Raw genomic sequence first — 14,451 nt, forward strand, 5'->3', positions numbered from 1 at the left:
GCTGGTGGCCATCATGTCCAGCTTACATAAAAAAATCTAACTCTGCAGAACTACTGAATATCCTTCTCATTCTAGCAAGGAGGCAGAACATGGAGGTGTTGAACACTTCATATCTTGGGCCCTCCAGAACTGAAGCTGCCATTTGACAGGATGCTGAATGCATGGAGAGGTTAAACCTCTCAGGAGTTACAGTTCTACGGTTTCACAAAGAAGTTAGAATGTTATTGTCCAAGACTGTCCCAGGTTATTTCATTGACATTTGAAATTTCATTTGCTATGGGGCAAGTTCATATATTGATGATCTGTCATATAATCCTCACATAATTTGTGCATATGGAAAATTAATGTATTCATAGCTGCAGTCACGTTACAAAATAGTTAACTATCCAAAACTCTCCTACACCTGTGACTGCCAATTTAGACCTACACAGAAAAGCTGAATGCTTTCCTCCCCATAAACATTCCTCTATACCTTCACATACATTCCCACTCTGAAAATCATCTCTGAAATAATGCTGCTCCCAATTCTTTTACTAGCCTGTGGTAGAAAACTGCTCCTTAGATATATGATCCCATGAAGTTCAAAGACCCCAGAGATACCATGAAATGTCCAATGCTGGTATTAAAAAAATAACTGCAGTAAAAAGGGACTTTGTAGAGATGTTACGAGAAAGAATTGATGACTGGAATGTGCAATGTGCTTTATACTCTCTTTAGCTTTAACTTTGTTTCTGTTTTCTCATGGGAAGTACAAATTACATCCCTGGCTACCATTCAAGTGACATTTTGCGGATCATATAGAGCTAGATAAAAAACCTTATAAAGTACATTTTTGGAGCAGGTTTAATTCAAGCTTGATCCATTTCAAGAAATTGCATTCATTCGCTATAAATCATGATTTATAACTCTCCCTATTAAACCTTAAGGTTTCTGCAACAGCTGCCTGTTTTTAATTGCAATGCCTTTTCCAAATGAAAGCATAACTTGCTTGTTTTCTATTAATGTATATTTAAGCTGATCGGTAATTTACCTTATTATTTTTGGTATTATCAAATAAAGGCAGACATATTGAAAAACTATCCAATATTTACATATTTATTATGTTAAGGGTGGTTCTGGAAACAATTAGTTACAAGAGTTTTCACCTTAAGGTACTGCTTAAACACTTTGTGCAGCTGTTAGAATTCAATTGCCACACATAGTGGAATAAAAACCAATGATATTGTACTGAATTAATTTGTGATAAAAAACTGGTAATATTAGACTGGTTGAAATTTTAACTGTTTCAGCATATAGAATTATATTTTTCCAAAATGACTTCCAATCTGGACTAAAATTCTTTTAAGTGAAATTGGTAATTCAGGAGAATTAAAGGTTTAAATCTTCTTTGATTTAAACTCCTACTACTCTTCCACTTCATCAGTACTCACGTGGGACTCAATCATCAGTGTGCTTATACCACTGCAAGATATTACTGCACTTGTAACATCAGTTAAATTGATAGGGTTAAATGAGCTCCAAAAAAAATGGATTCACACTATAAAAATAGTATAAATTTGGTACAGTTTCTCAACTCTGGAAATTTATCATTAAAGAGACAAATATCTACGAGAGAATAGCCCAGAGCTTCAACAGATTTATATTACTTCTGTGGTATAAGAAAACTCATTTCCATTTCAATTCCTGTCTAAAATCATGTATGAAGTATTACTAACTTCAAGCATCAAATTTGTGCATATACATCCTCCATCTCTGGTATTCTCCAGTAATCATCCAAAACAGCTATATCATGTTGATCAGATATGTTGGCCATTCAAACTGAACAAATTCAAATAACTTTTTTTTTTTTTTTTTTTTAAACACCAAATTTCATGTGAATAAAGAATAATAGAATTAAGCTTATGCAAAATCATGGATTATTTTATTAACCTGGCATCTCATGGTCCAGCTAACATTACTGCAGTTAAATACAGAGAATATTAGAATATAAGAATGTCTTTGGGGTCATAAGATGTCTGACATGCATTTTTTGGCTATAACTGTCCTCGGTAAAGCCAATACTGTTCTTTGCTCCACATCACCCTTTCCTTCCTATTAATATCTATTCAGATTCTTCCTATAATGTCTGTTTGCTTAACCTAGGTATTGGCACTCCACATTAGCATAAGATAATAGCAGTTTTTTTTCTAAGCCAGATAATTTTACAGTAGCAGGTTGGTGATGACTGAGTGTGCTTAGGTTGACAAACAGAAGTGGTGATAACTCTTAGAGGTGATGACATACTGGGAGAAGCTATGAACTAACATTTTCAACCATCTGAGCTGCATCTAAACCAACAAAACTTATTTCAAACTCAGAAAGACTGTGAGTTCGAGAATAGCTAGTAGCTGCATCTATAGACTGTAGAAGATTAGCTGTGTTCATTCTACATAACACTCAACTGTGCCACTAGATAAAGAAGTATTTGTATTTTATTTTTAATGATTTATTTGTTGGGAATTACTAAAAGAATTTAGATTTTTTGTTTTTACAGTGCTCAAGGGTCAGTCCTATGTATTATATATGTATGTTCTGAATATTCACACTTCAAATGTGACAAGAGTAGTCATTGCCAAAAGAAAATAATAAATTTTATTACATGATTGCCAACAGTAAAAGGTTTTGACTTAGTCCATTTATAATAAAGCGAAAGATGTTAAGCTCTGATTTTATTGTATATGACCATCTATCATTAACACCTCTGACATCTATCATTAGTACCTGTGGTACTAACTGTCACAGATACTGTAAGTGATATATTATTTTTATATTTCAGTCTAGACATATGGCTGGAAAATGAAACAGCTGTACTTGTTTGAGCAGCCTGGAGGCACTGCTTCTTAGGCAGCAAAAATTCTTATGATGGACAAGTTGAAATTTCAGGGACAGCCCTACAAACCCCTGCTGCAATAAATGTTCTTGAATTCTTCTACAACCCCAAGTAATATCACAAAAATAAAGACATGGGAATCATTTTGTGCCAGAATGAGACTTTCCAACTTCCTATCAGTGTAAGGGCTGCTTGTTGCAAGCATTTGATTAAATCAGATAAGGTTTCAAGGTAACCAAAATTAATTTGAGACCAACATATTTATATACGTACATATATATATATATATCATCTGAACTTGGAGATTTTATAAATGATTGAAACATTTGAAAAATTATATGCATGCACTCTCCTTGTTCCAGAAGTTCTGATATCTATTTGCTATTGTATTATATTTAAATATCTTACGCTCTGAGGTCATTGGATGAGACAACACAGATCTAAGCATGTTTGACCTTAATATGATTTTTTTTCAGTCCCAGGTATGAAGAATTTGATAGCTACATTTAACATCATTCTGAGAAATTAGTGCATAAATTTAATAGGACAGAAAGGTATCTGATGTTTTTTGGGAAAAAAAAATGTTGACAAGAACCCCTACAGAGTGAGTTAGAAAGAAAAACTATAGCAGAGTAAAGGTGCTTTTTTATTGTAATGAAGCACCAACAGTGATGTAGAAAATATATGGGTTCTAAGATGTCCTTTAGGAAAATTTAATGAGAAAAAACAGCAGCACTAATGCTTTGTTAAGGCTGTACCTGCATGGTGCAATGAGTGCTGGGTGAAGTAGTAAGTTTGAAATTGATTACATTGATTAAGATCAACAGTCAAAGTATTCTTATGCTATGTAAGAGAAAAAACAGGAATTTCAGAACACCAAAACCAGTTAAAATCTTGGTACAAAAGAGGAATCAATGCAGAACTTAAAAATCACTGGAGTTATAAACATCATTGCTGTTTACAGCAATGATGCAAACATCTAGATTACATATTGGATGCAATGACAGAATGACTCATTATTATGGCTTTTAATGAGAAAATTATATGAAATCATACAAAATTCCAGCTACCCAACCAGGAAAAAAAAAAAATAATCCCCAAGAGTCATGTTTGACTTTCATTATTATGTAGGAATCTTGAATTATAAAGCTTCTGTGCTTGAAAGAAGTCATATCAAAATCTTTTTCTTCTAACTCATTCCTTAAGTATCAATCTCATACAGAGATGAGTAGGATGAATGTCATATGACTGGATATCTGGGGCAATCCAAAATGCAACTGCAGAAGTGCAAAAGTCACATGCATCTTCTGAAGTGCATCTTATGTAGGCTATTTACGCAGTTGGGCATAGAAACCGAAACTGTTTAAGCACCGTTTTTAGTTAACCTTCCAACTTGTACAGCGAGTTCTTCATGACTAGCTAAAAATAACTGAATATTTAGTGTTCAGTATTTGAACTGTGTATGAATAGGAAGAGGAATCTAGAAAGGTAGTACTTGGTCTACGTATACACTTCACAGGGTCACAAGCTGCAGTGGTAAGGATATCACAAGATGAGGTAAGGCCAAGAGTCAAAGCAATGGAATGAGACACTATTAAAATTTTAGATTATAAATGAAAAGAGAAATTATAAAAACATGATGAGAGCATAAAACAAAGAATGAAAAATAAAGGGTTAATGCTTTGATGACTTTTAGGAATACCAAATGTACATTTGTTCTACCTTAATGACACGTTAAGTAAAAACTCACAGTAGATCATGATATTCTGAATAGTGCATTTGATATTATCAAATGTATAAACTGATACAAATCAATGTAAAATGCTTATAAAGGGAGACTTCTGTATTACTTTTTTCCACCGCCATACACCAATATTTCCTCCCAGATTAATAGTTGTTATTCCTATATTGAAATAAAATGTAAAATATGAGAACCAATGAGAAAAATGTGAAACCAATGTGAAAAATAATTAAAACATTACCTTTCTTTGTTATTATTTTAAATACGGACATATAGTAAGAGAGAATCATTGTCTAGAAGTTGCAGCAACCACATGAAATAGCTGAATCGAATAAGTTAGAAGCACACACTTCAAAGAAGATAGAATTCCCCTGTATAAGTGTATCAGTACTCTACTACTCTATTTAAGTCATTACATTTGAGAAATATTTTCTTCTATTTGGGCTTTCAATAGCAGATTAAATCTGTAAGGTAAATTATGATGTTCTGTGGGTATTTGTATCATTGTGTTTTCCTCCCATAATGTTCTCACATATACACTACAATAATATGAATACATGCTAAACAACAACAAAATCAATATGATATTATAGGATAAATGTTTCATCTGAAGTTTTATATCTTTTCTTGAACATATGAAAAAGGGAAATTAAAATCCAGATGTTAAAAGTTATATTTGCCCAGCTAACTCTTAGGATGGTAATCAAAGATTAAGAAAAATCCATCTCCAATCTCCAATCCTTCTCCAATCCATCTCCAATCCAATCCTTCCATAAATTATATTTGCTACTCTTTTGTTATATGAAATTCTGTATATAGTTTGACTACCATTCATAAGGCTGTACAAAGAAAGATATTTCTGGATCTTTATGCTGAATATTCTCATGTATATTTGGTTGTACATGAACTTACATCTTATGGACAATCCATAGGTCAGCAACGGACCAAAACCATTTTTGATGAAAGCAGTCATTAAATATTCCAAATTGTGGACAATTAATACTAAAATTCTAATGAAAATTAAAAATAATTCTAGACTGTCATTGTATAAGAACAGTTTGGCAGAAAGAATTGTCCATCTACTAACTATTGAATATAATTGTTTCAAGAATCAAAACTAATTCATACAAATCAAAGAGTTCATGAACAGAAGAAAAGAAAATTCATCAAATAAAAAACTTTAAAATGAACTTTTAACCCACTTATATCATCTTTCTTGATTTCATGTTTGGAAATGCTATCTAATGAAGTTTTATCATTACCACTTCGTGCTGATTAAATACCATAATCCTCTTATTTGTGCAGATCCCTAGTGTTCCCCACTTTTATTAAAAGCAGGGTTCTAACGAAGCTCATGAGGTATCAGTGGGTAATTACTACTTACAGTCTGAAATGAAACTAGGTTCCAAGCCATTTGCATTTATGTGCTAAAACTAAATGATTAATGTGGATTTTCACACATTTTTAGGTTTAATTTTTCAGTCTAATGAAACCATAAATTTCAAGCTTTCAGAAATATTCCTATCTCTTATTTAATTCAATATGTAATTGAGAACATGCTTTTGCTACAGATGGAGAGTCCTTTTCAAATTTGAATTAATTTGGTGTTCTGCTGAGCTGGTAGATTAAGTACTACAGATTGCCTGATGTTCACTATGCTAAATCTTAGCTTTCAAAGTAATTAAATGAAATTTTAGAATTTCACAAAGTCAAAAATATTTTCTGCAAAAATGATAGAAATAGCTTTTGCTCACACTGTCTGCGTTGAACGATGCCTGCAAAGTGGTGACAGCTGGAACAGTCAAAAGAAAAATTCTACTACACCAAAGCAAATAAGGTCCAAGATCAGCACTGAAATTCACTATATACAATTTATTCAGGAATTAGACCTCATTTGAAAGCAGCATATATATTTAGCTCATAGTACTAACAACCCATACAAAATGATTACAAAAATGTAATCATTAAAGTAAGGGGAAGTTTACCAAATTACTAACACCAGACTGAAGCTAGAGGCTTTTGGAAGGGAATAAAAGAATACTAATACTAAACCAAAAAGAACTTTAAAATAGCCACATATTTAACAATAAATGAAAGTCAAGTATAACTGCCTCAAAACTTGTTCAAATAATTCTGCCGCTGATAAAATTCTCAGGCAAGTGAACAACTGCCAAGATAGAAAAATACCTACTCTTTCTACATCAATATTCAGCACTGTTGAATAATGCTGTTTTCTATGGCACACATGGGCATTCAGCTAGTCTTCTGCTCTTGTGAGCTACAGGGAGTAAGGATATGTAATTATGTTGGCTATCTCAACTTTTACCACCAATATCTACTGAGTGTTCATGGAATTTTTGCATGAGCATGATGAGAGGTGCATGGCACATAATGACTCATACTGTCACTAATAAAGTAATGCCCAACTCTCTACTATACCTACTATATACAGTGTGGATATAGTAGACACTATATGCAGTGTGTATAGCAGCCTAACGGCTACTTTATCTATAACTATACAGGGATTAACTCATAAATCTTTCTGTATAGTGACATTATGCTATATTTACTCCACGAATAAGGCAATTGCTTGATATTCAAAACTATCATATTTTGTCCCTGACAGGAGACAGTAGTTATTAGGAAAATGTTACAGGGTTAATCACTAAATCCAGTTGCAAAGTCCAATAAGAAAAAGTGTCCAAAATGTTCACAGCAATAATGGTAGATAATAAGATTGCCATGGATGATTACATCTAGAGTCACCCAAATTACAAATCCCTGGGATTTTCAATTTTTTTTCCAGTCACAGGGGTATAAAATTCAGGGCAGTACTTCAGTTTTGCTCCATGATGTCTGTGACAAATTGTAATGGATCACTGACAATCTAGTGATTCATGAACTGGAAACTCCTTCCTGTTTATATTGATGCAGACATTCCTTGAGGATTCTGCACAAAACACCTGTCTGATCACACAGTATGCAGAACATGAGACATTAGCTATCTCATAATTCTCTCTCTCTATTTTTTTTTTTTTTTCTTCTTATTTTTCAAATAAGTGCTAGCTTTAGAGAAGCTGCAGTATCTATTTCACTTTTTGTCACTGGAATTTAAAGACATTCTCAGCGGGTGGAAGCAGCAGACTGATAACCTCAACACTGGTGTTCTCCACAGGTCTTTAAAAGATGTGCAGCATCACATGTTATTCAAATGGTTGCTTTGCATTTATTTCACCAACCTCTTCAGATTCCCTTTTCAAAAACACCTTCTACCTTCTGCAGAATTATACCTTTGAAGCACTGCTCACAGATATGAAACCAAGAGCATGTCAGTTGCTCCTAATCCAGAAAACACAAAGGCCCACCTGGCTTCCTATAGACAGCATGAAAAGAAATTAGCCACCTGCTGAGGATAATCCTAATGGCCCAGCTGGTGAGGAGAAAGCAATCAAGAGCAAGCCAATGGGAAATTATGAACCCATGCCTGCATCTAACTAAAGCAAGATGCTTCTGCCCATTTTGATTTCTGCCCAGAGCTTATTGAAGGTCTACACTCATTTTTTTCTTCTCTTTTATTTAAAAAGAACAATAATGTTCCTGCTCCATAATCAGTGGTTGCTGGATTCCTTCTAACCAAGGAGATATTACAGTGCTGACCTGAAACCGTATCATGAACCCCCCCCCCCCAGTCACACCTAGCAGGACTGTACCAGCAGTGCTGCATCAGTCAAGGATTGTGTGGCTACTTCTGGTGTGTCCATCCTGTGTGGAAAACACATATTAGATAGAGTTTCTCAAGTGATAGTCATCCCACTCAGGCCAACTTCTGGACTATTGATGGGCCTAGCTTTTCAAAGCAGAGCAGTTCTGGGCCTGAAAACGAGGCAGCACTAACAGGACTTTTTGCATATTCCATGTGAAAAAGGCAAACATCTCATAAATGCAGGCATTAATGAGCAATTTTAGGAGGTTAGCATCTATATAAACAGCTTTTAGACATGGCACTTGGCCGGATTCCAGGCTGTCCAGAGAGGCTGAAGAATTTCTCTAATTCCCCCTTTCCTGACATTTGAGATGATGGCAAAACTCTGAATCTCTTTCTGAAGCCTCTTTGCCTCATAAAGTGTCGATAAACAATGTCATAAAGTGTTGAACTGATTAGTGTTGATATGATGAAGCAATTGTGGTCCCGTATAACATCAGCAGCTTGACAACTATTTGTTCTTGGAGGTTTCCGTTGGAATTTAGATATCAGTTTTACCTTCTTAACCGTAACATGACATTCCTTTTTGTCACATATAAGTTTTTGTGCTAACATTCTGGTTGTGTTTCACAAAAGAAAAAATCAAAGCTGCAGTCCTTCGTGAGGCACTACCAGTATTGGAAGTAACATGGCTGTGGAACTGCTACATCAACTATCGTTATTGGGATAGTTGAACAATTTAGGGCTATACACATTCCAAAAGTTTTGCTCTGTATATGTGGTATAGCTGACTGACTTGCATACCTCATTAAAACAATAGAAAGATCTCATTAAAGTATTTGCCTGCTTTTCACTTGTAATGCACATTGTCTACAACATTTGAATAACAGAGCACAGTTTTTATTCTGAAACCTGTAGAGATGGAAAGGTTGCAAATAAAAGATATTTGACACCATTTCTTTACAGCTCTGAAACGGTTGAGAATGAATTTGATGTAATGGGACTACTGCTCATAATTGGTGGAGTACTTGGGCCAGAGGGACAAATTTCTGGGGAAAATACACTTCATCTAAAAACTTAAATTATGTTTCTTTAACATAGGAACTCCACCACCATGTTCATATCATAACAGTCTGCCTCTGGGTTACCTATATTTCATGGAATATATGAAAATAAAATGAAAATACTAGAAATTCAGTCTAAGACAAATTACCTTCTCTACCACTTTTGTAATAATGCACAGCACAGAAGATGACTGATAACAAAGTATGAATTGCACTCCTTACCCCCCACTCAGAGACACATTTGAACACTTACTTCCTTTTATTTTTTTTATTTATCAAAGCACAAAAACACGCTATTCCTAAGGCAGGAGCTGCTATATCAGCTTTGTTGTGAGAAGTATCTCTAAACCTACTGTAACATTAAAACAGAATCAGTAAATGGGGTTAGGATTTTGACCAGTGATTATATCTAGATTCAAAATTCTGCAACTTCTTTCACATTCCAAGAAAAGCAAACTAATTTTGGTTTTCTGTTCCTTTCATAGTCTGATAATAAAGATCTTAAAAAAAGGGACTGCATTAAACTTTTGTCATAAATGAAAACTTATTCTTGTTAAGACCTTAAGAATAAATAACATGCTGATGGAACTGAGAAGAGCTAACACTTAAAGTAGGTTACTACAGTTTTCAGATTTCAAATATGAAATTTCTAAATTTATTAAATATTTTTCAGCTGTATAAAATCCACTGAAATTTGGGGAAAGTGTTATATCTAGAAATAAATTCATATAGACTTATTGGAAAAAAAAATGCAGTAATTAACATACTTTTCTGAATTCCCTATGCAGGCATCTGCTAGGCTTGTTCTGTGAGCTTGTGGTGACTCTGGTGAGCGTGCCAATGTTATGGCAAATAGGAAAGCTGGTTTTAGGAATGTGAGTAAAGTGATACTCAATTTTCTCTTTCTTGAGATTTTGGGTAGCACTAATAAAATAAATTGATTCATTCTTTAGATAGTGGCAAACACAGGAACATTATTTTTTTCACCTGAGTACTTATTCTTTTGCATCTTACAGAAATTCTCACTTATTTCAGGGATAATATATGTTAAAAATAAAAATAAAAAATTAAAACAGCAAGCACCAGCTTAAGCTAAAAAGAGCTCTGTTAAAGAACTCATTAACAGTCGACACAAGATTATGTCACACATGCAATGCAATGTTTCTAAATCCCTTGGTGGTTTTTGATAATATAATGATTTAATTTTGATGATTTCTTTATGGTGTAAGTTATTTTTTCTAAACAGAAATTGAAATACACTATTTATTTATGTATTTAGAAAAACAAATATAAAATTACCATCTAACAAAACCACATTTTAACTTTTCAGAGAAAGGTTACCAAAATCAATAGCCTAGAACATTTTTTAAATAAATACAATTACAATGGAAGTTTATAAAGTGCTGCATATGAAATTATATTTCAACATAAAAGATTCAGAATTAAGACTCCTACACAAAGCTTTTTTTCCCTAGGTTCAATGAGGATTTCATTTCCATCCTGGCTAGATGAGGCTTTCATAGAATCATAGAATATTCTGAATTGGATGGGACCCACAAGGATCTTTGAGTCCAACTGCTGGCTTCCCACAGGACCATCTAAAAATCAAGCCATATATCTGAGAACAATGTCAAAACCCTTCTTGAACTCCATCAGGCTTGGTGCCGTAACCACTTCCCTCGGGAGCCTGTTCCAGTGCCCAACCACCCTCTTGGTGAAGAACATTTCCCTAACACCCAGCCTGAACCTCACCTAACAGAACTCTATGGATCTTGTTGCTGTTATCAGAGAGATCAGTGTCTTTAATTATTAGCAGGTTACCACTACAATTGTAAGCAGCCAGCTCAGATAATTTTCAATTTTGTTTTTCCTATTTGTAAACTATCTAGTTTACAAAGATGAGACTATTTTAATGTCTCATTATAATGTCTCAAAATAAGATGAGAAGTAAAACTATTTATAATTCATATCCATATGACTGTAATCCGTATCTCACATCAGAAGCTACTTCTGTATCTGCCAGTTCCCAATTTTAAGTGTTAGGGTTATACAAACATCTCTACAGGCATGCTAAAATTCAAAAGGTGGTTATTTATACTGAACAAAGTCATTGAGCTTTGTCTTAGTCAATCTGAAGCCTGTGAATGTTGCAACACTACATGTACAATACCATCAAATACTACTGTTTCAAAAGCTATAAAAGCAATCAATAGCATTCACCCACCTTTTCATCAGCATAGTACTCAAAAGGCATTTGCCAGTCATTTCTTTATAATCAGAGTACTCAGAACAGCTCTACTTAAAAAGGATGGTGGTCCTTGTAGGGTACTCACCTTGTATCTTTTTGTATCTTTTCCAGGCTGTGAAGCTTCTCACACCATATGGGCACTTCAAAAAGGCACGTGCACAGGTACCTACACACAAATGAAAAAGCTTGATTTGAAGAGGGCTACTACGTGAATTCTTGTAGAGGGCCAACATTTAAATTAATGTTCCCTAAATTAGTATCTAAATTGTTCTCAAAATGGTGTTTTTACATGCCAAAACCAATGTCCTAAAATATCAATTTTAGTTTCAGAAAAGAAAAATGTAGCTGTTAAGGACTAACAATTTTTTGAAAAACATGCAGCAACCTCAGCTTTTATAGAGTCAAGGATGATAAATAGTGCCAGCATACAACATATTTGTCTGCTGAGAAGAAATTTGCTATTTACAAGCCATCATAAGGAAAATATTATTTTTGTAAACAATATTTGTTATAAACACCAGGTAGAACCATTAGTGACATTAAGGCCTATGAGCTCTTGAATAGGCTACTGAATAGGCTAGGTATTCAGATCTACAGAAAAACTCAGGGGAAAAAAAAATACAAAAATGAACAGAAAAGATATATGAAAAAAAAACATTTGTGCACCCTGCCATTCCCTAAAGAGCAAACCAGCAAGAGGTACTTCTCTTCTTCTCTTTGTTTATGACTAGCCTGTTCTAGACTCATTGCTTGTACAATTTCTGCCATGCATTATATCAGACATAGATTGCTATTTAATTTTGATAAAGAGGATGGAATTATACTGTGGTTTCATTATAAACTGCTTTTTTTCTTTTTTTTCCTTTTATCAGTTTAGAAAAAAAAATATATCAGCATACATAGCACTGAAAGTAATGCAGAGCACAAGATTTTTGTACTACATTCACATTGGTGCTACCATACTGGCTACAAGAGCGTCCTTTATTCAGACCTTGATAAGTGTGCTTGTGACTATGTGTAGAAGACAGAACATTACTTCATTTGAGAGATTTCATAAAGAACTGCTCCTGAATGATTTTCTAAATCTATTTCAAGGAATTTGCAAAGTTTATGCTCCTCTTCCCTCTATCCTACATCCAGAATAGCCAATACTTCATGTGTTTACCACTTATGACTGTTCAGCTTTGATACCACTTTGCTCACTCTCTTTTCCTGAAACATGACATGCTATGGCTCAAAATGTAACTCTTCACATACTTGGGGTATTTTGACTCATAAGAGCCCAGACAGTACAATACAAAGCAAATTAAACATTAACAAATATTGTTTTCATTGTTTGTAAAGCAACTGAAAAAAATCCACATCTACAGCAAGCAGCTACAAGTGTCTGCCTGATACCCTGCTCTTGCCTGACTGGGAGAGCTCTGGAAGTGCTTTGTAGGATATGATACAGCACTCTTATAAAGGTAAGGAACAAAAGCGAAGTAACTAAAGGCTTTATTCAAAATGCTTAGAGTCAGCAAAAAGACTTCCAGCAACTACTACTGGTTTTGAGTCCTGCCATTAGAAAGCTATCTGTACCAGACAATGTATTTTTCTAGCATTTGGAACTCTCCTGTCACAAAAACTACAGTTTTAGTAACTACTTAAGTGTCTAAACTGAGATTCAAGGTTTGAAGTTTTTCATTTTAATTAATTAATTAAAATGAAAGTTATATATTTTTTGCAATTAGCATAATTTATTGTGTTAATATTAAATGTTAATCTTGTCCTGTTACAACAAAGTTTACATATGACTTACTGCTTTTGAGATAGCAGAGAATGGTCGATATAGAATGGCAAAAAATCGTTTCTGTGTCACATCCCATTAATTTGTTATCAATAACTGCATACAGAAAGATGAAGAGATGAGTGTAAACTGTGTCATGCATTAGGGAAAATAGAATCATATTGCTTGCCATTTTAGTGTTTGAGTTCTTTTATTACTGATTTCCTCTTGGTATTAGATTAAATAGCCAAGGAATTGTGATGGCCAGCAGCACAATACATGGGTGCTACCTGCCTTAGGACACACAGGGGACACAGAGGAAGTATGAGTGATATCTTGCCACTCTTGTTTTCCACTTTTTGTTTCTTTGTTCTTTGCTAGTGCTAGCGATATTTATTTTATTTGTATTTACTCATGTTATGTTACGATAAAATACAGCTGTCAAAAAACACGTTGCTGGATGCTTTTATTTCTAATTCTCCTTCCCTGCATATCTGTTTGTGCTGGGAGGCATGTAGGCCAATTAGAGCACAAATAAAACAGACCACTTTCTTTCCTTTTTTTTTTTTTTTTCCTTTCAGAGAAAACAGTGTTCCTGTTTTCTGTTGTATCAATTTGTTTAAGAAACAACTGTTGTCCATTTTGAAATTTTAAAATGTCAATATTTCTAACTTCACTTTAAAGTGAACTCTACTTGTTTATTCATAGTGTGTTTTTAAAATATCAATATATATACATATTTATATATTTAGATAAAAAAAATATATATTTTTGTTGTTGTTGTTGTTTTTGTTTTTTTTTTTTTTTACCTTTGTGACTGTGATTCCACTGCAGAAACTCTACATTTTCTAATGTAAAGTGTCAGACATGCCTCTGGAAAAATCAGAAAGTATTTGAAGGTGTTGATTTTAGTCTATTGCATACATATAAATAAGGATAAAATGATTTTCCTAAACTATTGTAATTCAAATGCTTTAAAGTGCTACAGGAAAAAAGTAAGAGGGAACTTTTAAATCTTTAAAATTTGGTATAACTTGTATAAACCATACGTGGGAGAA

This window comes from Aythya fuligula, chromosome 4, assembly GCF_009819795.1.
Source record: "Aythya fuligula isolate bAytFul2 chromosome 4, bAytFul2.pri, whole genome shotgun sequence".
NCBI lineage: Eukaryota > Metazoa > Chordata > Aves > Anseriformes > Anatidae > Aythya > Aythya fuligula.